The following is a 6,478-nucleotide window of genomic DNA, read 5'->3' on the forward strand; positions in this document are numbered from 1 at the left end:
CCTGACCCCAAATGATGATAAAAGCCCCAGAGCTGGGAGGAAAGCCCTGCAGGGGGCACTGTATAGAAGAGCCCAGCTCAATCCCTCTCCTGGGAGAGATTTCCTCCAGGATTATTCAGTCTATTCCTATAAACCCAGGAGATGGTCCTGAGCATTTCCTACCTGACCCCAAATGATGATAAGAGGCCCAGGGCTGGGAGGAAAGCCCTGCAGGGGGCGCTGTATAGAAGAGCCCAGCTCAATCCCTCTCCTGGGAGAGATTTCCTCCAGGATTATTCAGTCTATTCCTATAAACCCAGGAGAAGGTCCTGGGCATTTCCTACCTGACCCCAAATGATGATAAGAGCCCCAGAGCTGGGAGGAGAGCCCTGCAGTGGGCGCTGTATAGAAGAGCCCAGCTCAATCCCTCTCCTGGGAGAGATTTCCTCCAGGATTATTCAGTCTATTCCTATAAACCCAGGAGAAGGTCCTGGGCATTTCCTACCTGACCCCAAATGATGATAAGAGCCCCAGAGCTGGGAGGAGAGCCCTGCAGTGGGCGCTGTATAGAAGAGCCCAGCTCAATCCCTCTCCTGGGAGAGATTTCCTCCAGGATTATTCAGTCTATTCCTATACACCCAGGAGAAGGTCCTGGCCATTTCCTACCTGACCCCAAATGATGATAAGAGCCTGAGAGCTGGGAGGAAAGTCCTGCAGGGGGCGCTGTATAGAAGAGCCCAGCTCAATCCCTCTCCTGGGAGAGATTTCCTCCAGGATTATTCAGTCTATTCCTATCCACCCAGGAGAAGGTCCTGGCCATTTCCTACCTGACCCCAAATGATGATAAGAGCCCGAGAGCTGGGAGGAAAGCCCTGCAGGGGGCGCTGTATAGAAGAGCCCAGCTCAATCCCTCTCCTGGGAGAGATTTCCTCCAGGATTATTCAGGATATTCCTATAAACCCAGGAGAAGGTCCTGGCCATTTCCTACCTGACCCCAAATGATGATAAGAGCCCCAGAGCTGGGAGGAAAGCCCTGCAGGGGGGGCTGTATAGAAGAGCCCAGCTCAATCCCTCTCCTGGGAGAGATTTCCTCCAGGATTATTCAGTCTATTCCTATACACCCAGGAGAAGGTCCTGGCCATTTCCTACCTGACCCCAAATGATGATAAAAGCCCCAGAGCTGGGAGGAAAGCCCTGCAGGGGGCACTGTATAGAAGAGCCCAGCTCAATCCCTCTCCTGGGAGAGATTTCCTCCAGGATTATTCAGTCTATTCCTATAAACCCAGGAGATGGTCCTGAGCATTTCCTACCTGACCCCAAATGATGATAAGAGCCCCAGAGCTGGGAGGAGAGCCCTGCAGGGGGCGCTGTATAGAAGAGCCCAGCTCAATCCCTCTCCTGGGAGAGATTTCCTCCAGGATTATTCAGTCTATTCCTATAAACCCAGGAGAAGGTCCTGAGCATTTCCTACCTAACCCCAAATGATGATAAGAGCCCCATAGCCGGGAGGAAAGCCCTGCATGGGGCGCTGTATAGAAGAGCCCAGCTCAATCCCTCTCCTGGGGGAGATATTTCCTCCAGGATTATTCAGTCTATTCCTATAAACCCAGGAGAAGGTCCTGAGCATTTCCTACCTAACCCCAAATGATGATAAGAGCCCCAGAGCTGGGAGGAAAGCCCTGCAGGGGGCGCTGTATAGAAGAGCCCAGCTCAATCCCTCTCCTGGGGGAGATATTTCCTCCAGGATTATTCAGGATATTCCTATAAACCCAGGAGCAGATCCTGAGCATTTCCTACCTAACCCCAAATGATGATAAGAGCCCCATAGCCGGGAGGAAAGCCCTGCAGGGGGCGCTGTATAGAAGAGCCCAGCTCAATCCCTCTCCTGGGGGAGATATTTCCTCCAGGATTATTCAGTCTATTCCTATAAACCCAGGAGAAGGTCCTGAGCATTTCCTACCTAACCCCAAATGATGATAAGAGCCCCATAGCCGGGAGGAAAGCCCTGCAGGGGGCGCTGTATAGAAGAGTCCAGCTCAATCCCTCTCCTGGGGGAGATATTTCCTCCAGGATTATTTAGTCAACATAGTTACCAACATGATCTTACCAACATGACCCTTTCCATTCCAGGATTATTTAGGATATCCCTGTGTCCCCAGGAGCAGGTCCTACCTGTGCAGGCATGTGCTGCTGGTCGGGTGGGGGCAGGTCTAGGGGCTGGTTTTGACCCCTCCCTCTGGCCTCAGGCAAGCTGCTGCCGGAAGCTATTCCTGTGCAGATCCTCTGCCGGTGCTGCCGCTGCCCTCTGGGACCCGGAAGCGGAAGCGCGATGGAAAGCGAGGAGAAGCCACGTGGAGGGAACACATGAGAGCCAAGGGCGCCCTCTGCTGCTCAGTAGCGGAAACGCGCACCTGTTTCCTGGGCATCTGCAGGCGGCTCAGGAAAGGAAGCAGCACACACGTGCATCATCAGGGACTAGAAACACGGCTGGTACATGTGACACACGTGTGCTGGCAGAGATCCTGCCACATGCTGTGACATCATCACATTACCTTTCACATCAATGACGTCACCCGAATGGCAATTACAGGGTGTGCTTCAAAAGAGCGCACGATGCACAATTCAGATGAAATCAAAAACTCAAAGACATAGAAACATTTCATGTGCATAAAAGAAAAAAAGTATCCATGCCTCACATTGCGAGAACTAATGGCCCCAGCAGAGAGGGTCCTATCCACACATCTCCAGTACATGGAACAAGCTCATGCACGTTCAGTGCACAGAACATGACGACATACATGTGGCACACATGTACATCATGTGTCTCACACTGCACCATCTGCCTAACAAGTAACCAGCAGACTCGGTGCCAGAGTCCTTAATCATCTGCCAGATCCATCCAGGCTATGGTGCCTGCTTGGCACAACAACAGCTGCTGCCTCCAGTATTCCAGGTCAGCACAAAGGTCACAGATTCCACAAACTAAGCCTGACCAGAGACTCTAATGTCCATTCATTACTGTAAGGTCCGGTGCCCTTATACCCAGCTATCACAGCCATGCCAGGTCCTCTGCCCTTACTAATAAGGTGCAGTGCCCGTATACCCAGCTATCACAGCCATGCCAGGTCCTCTGCCCTTACTAATAAGGTGAAGTGCCCTTATACCCAGCTATCACAGCCATGCCAGGTCCTCTGCCCTTACTAATAAGGCGGGTGCCCTTATACCCAGCTATCACAGCCATGCCAGGACCCATAGCTCTCAACCGTTTGTGTCGCAAAGGCGGGTGAAATCATCCGATTTTGTTTTTGGCGGGTGAGACGCCCATTGGAATGAATGGGCGTGCAGGAGGCTTGGCGGGTGAATCAGCCCTTTACAAGGCGGGTGACACCCGCCAAAAGCGTGTGACTTGAGATCTATGCAGGTCCTCTGCCCTTACTAATAAGGCGGGTGCCCTTATACCCAGCTATCACAGCCATGCCAAATCCTCTGCCCTTACTAATAAGGCAGGTGCCCTTATACCCAGCTATCACAGCCATGCCAGGTCCTCCGCCCTTACTAATAAGGTCTGGTGCCCTTATACCCAGCTATCACAGCCATGCCAGGTCCTTTGTCCTTACTAATAAGGCAGGTGCCCTTATACCCACCTATCACAGCCATGCCAGGTCCTCTGCCCTTACTAATAAGGCGGGTGCCCTTATACCCAGCTATCACAGCCATGCCAGGTCCTCTGCCCTTACTAATAAGGTGCAGTGCCCTTATACCCAGCTATCACAGCCATGCCAGGTCCTTTGCCCTTACTAATAAGGTCCTCTGCCCTTATACCCAGCTATCACAGATATGCCAGGTCCTCTGCCCTTACTAATAAGGTCCACTGCCCTTATACCCAGCTATCACAGCCATGCCAGAACCTCTGCCCTTACTAATAAGGCGGGTGCCCTTATACCCAGCTTTCACAGCCATGCCAGGTCCTCTGCCCTTACTAATAAGGCGGGTGCCCTTATACCCAGCTATCACAGCCATGCCAGGTCCTCTGCCCTTACTAATAAGGCGGGTGCCCTTATACCCAGCTATCACAGTCATGCCAGGTCCTCTGCCCTTACTAATAAGGCGGGTGCCCTTATACCCAGCTATCACAACCATGCCAGGTCCTCTGCCCTTACTAATAAAGTCTGGTGCCCTTATACCCAGCTATCACAGCCATGCCAGAAACTCTGCCCTTACTAATAAGGTCCTCTGCCCTTATACCCAGCTATCACAGACATGCCAGGTCCTCTGCCCTTACTAATAAGGCGGGTGCCCGTATACCCAGCTATCACAACCATGCCAGGTCCTCTGCCCTTACTAATAAAGTCCGGTGCCCTTATATCCAGCTATCACAGCCATGCCAGAACCTCTGCCCTTACTAATAAGGTCCTCTTCCCTTATACCCAGCTATCACAGACATGCCAGGTCCTCTGCCCTTACTAATAAGGTGCAGTGCCCTTATACCCAGCTATCACACCCATGCCAGGTCCTCTGCCCTTACTAATAAGGCGGGTGCCCTTATACCCAGCTATCACAGCCATGCCAGGTCCTCTGCCCTTACTAATAAGGCGGGTGCCCTTATACCCAGCTATCACAGCCATGCTAGGTCCTCTGCCCTTACCAATAAGGTGCAGTGCCCTTATACCCACCTATCACAGTCATGCCAGGTCCTCCGCCCTTACTAATAAGGTCCGGTGCCCTTATTTCCAGCTATCACAGCCATGCCAGAACCTCTGCCCTTACTAATAAGGCGGGTGCCCTTATACCCACCTATCACAGCCATGCCAGGTCCTCTGCCCTTACTAATAAGGCGGGTGCCCTTATCCCCAGCTATCACAGCCATGCTAGGTCCTCTGCCCTTACCAATAAGGTGCGGTGCCCTTATACCCACCTATCACAGACATGCCAGGTCCTCCGCCCATACTAATAAGGTCCGGTGCCCTTATACCCAGCTATCACAGCCATGCCAGAACCTCTGCCCTTACTAATAAGGCGGGTGCCCTTATACCCAGCTATCACAGCCATGCCAGGTCCTCCGCCCTTACTAATAAGGCGGGTGCCCTTATACCCACCTATCACAGCCATGCCAGGTCCTCCGCCCTTACTAATAAGGCGGGGTGCCCTTATACCCAGCTATCACAGCCATGCCAGGTCCTCCGCCCTTACTAATAAGGCGGGTGCCCTTATACCCAGCTATCACAGCCATGCCAGGTCCTCTGCCCTTACTAATAAGGCGGGGTGCCCTTATACCCAGCTATCACAGCCATGCCAGGTCCTCTGCCCTTACTAATAAGGCGGGTGCCCTTATACCCAGCTATCACAGCCATGCCAGGTCCTCTGCCCTTACTAATAAGTTCCGGTGCCCTTATACCCAGCTATCGCAGCCATGCCAGGTCCTCTTCCCTTACTAATAAGGTCCTCTGCCCTTATACCCAGCTATCACAGCCATGCCAGGACCTCTGCCCTTACTAATAAAGAGACCTTTTCACCATAGATCCAGAGAGCATGAAAGTGTACGCATTGAGCTGCATGTCCGTACCAGACACAACTGCCAATTACCCCAGTAAATCAAAACAGAAGTATTCAGAATGACCACATGCTTCTATGAGGACCAAAAAAAACACTGTCAAGTCAAATATCATGATTCCGAGTTCGCGCAGTGAGGCACGATTCCATCAGCCACAGTAAGCGCACACGTGTGTCTCCTGATATCTGCTCCAGAAATGTCTGATACCAGTGGTTCCATTTAGCGAAGTGAGGTCTGTTCCACTAGGGACCGTGGCCCTCATTACGACCCTGGCGGAGATCGTGGTGCAATATGCACCATAGAGCACGGCGGAAAGCTGCCAATAGCGCCATGGGGGTTGGCGGATTTACCGCCCCATGCCGACCTTGGCGGGGCGGTAAATCCCCATTCCCCATTTTACCCTTCCCCATTCCCATTTTTGCCCCATAGGGTATAATGGGAGTGGGGAAGGCGTTAATTACGCCACCGTAAAATACGGTGGCGTAATTAACAACAAGGTCCCGTAGCGCCATGGATTTCTCCGCCCGGAAAAACCAGGCGGAAAACGGCTCCATGGCGCTACGGGAACTCGTAGTAGGGCGGAAGGGTCCGCCGCGAATACCGCTGGCGTAAACCCACTCCGCCAGGGTCGTAATGAGGCCCCGTGAGTGCAGTCAGCTCTATGAGTGTCTTCATCTGACACTTTTACTCCTGGCTTATTCATTGGCACTCTAATGTCTTCAGGAATGAAGCGATATATAAAAATATATATGTAACATTACAAGGTAAGGCAAATCGAGTAAGGTAAGGTCTCAGTCTTCCCTCTGTTCCCGTCCCTTGCCTCATCGCGCCTTGAAACACTATAAATTCTATATCACATCATCCTATCATAAGGTACGTTTATTTCACGTTACCACAGTCAGGTCTAATTTCATGACACTCAATAACCACAGTGAGGTCCTAAAACAG

General features: G+C 52.1%; 1 protein-coding gene across 2 annotated transcripts in view; it reads right to left on the minus strand.

The window, feature by feature from the left end:
• The window catches only part of LOC138564266 (zinc finger protein 883-like), a 91,149-nt gene extending 88,882 nt beyond the window's left edge, over positions 1 to 2,267 (minus strand). Inside the window, exon 1 of one of the 2 annotated variants that reach the window (XM_069642896.1) lies at positions 2,152 to 2,267. The gene's annotated coding sequence lies outside the window, so the exon portion shown is untranslated. Of the gene's footprint in view, positions 1 to 2,086 lie in introns of both variants that reach the window. The other variant, XM_069642897.1, reaches the window with a different exon arrangement.
• Between the last annotated feature and the right edge of the window lie 4,211 nt (positions 2,268 to 6,478).

This window comes from Ambystoma mexicanum, chromosome 1p, assembly GCF_040938575.1.
Source record: "Ambystoma mexicanum isolate Mex_15411 chromosome 1p, UKY_AmexF1_1, whole genome shotgun sequence".
NCBI lineage: Eukaryota > Metazoa > Chordata > Amphibia > Caudata > Ambystomatidae > Ambystoma > Ambystoma mexicanum.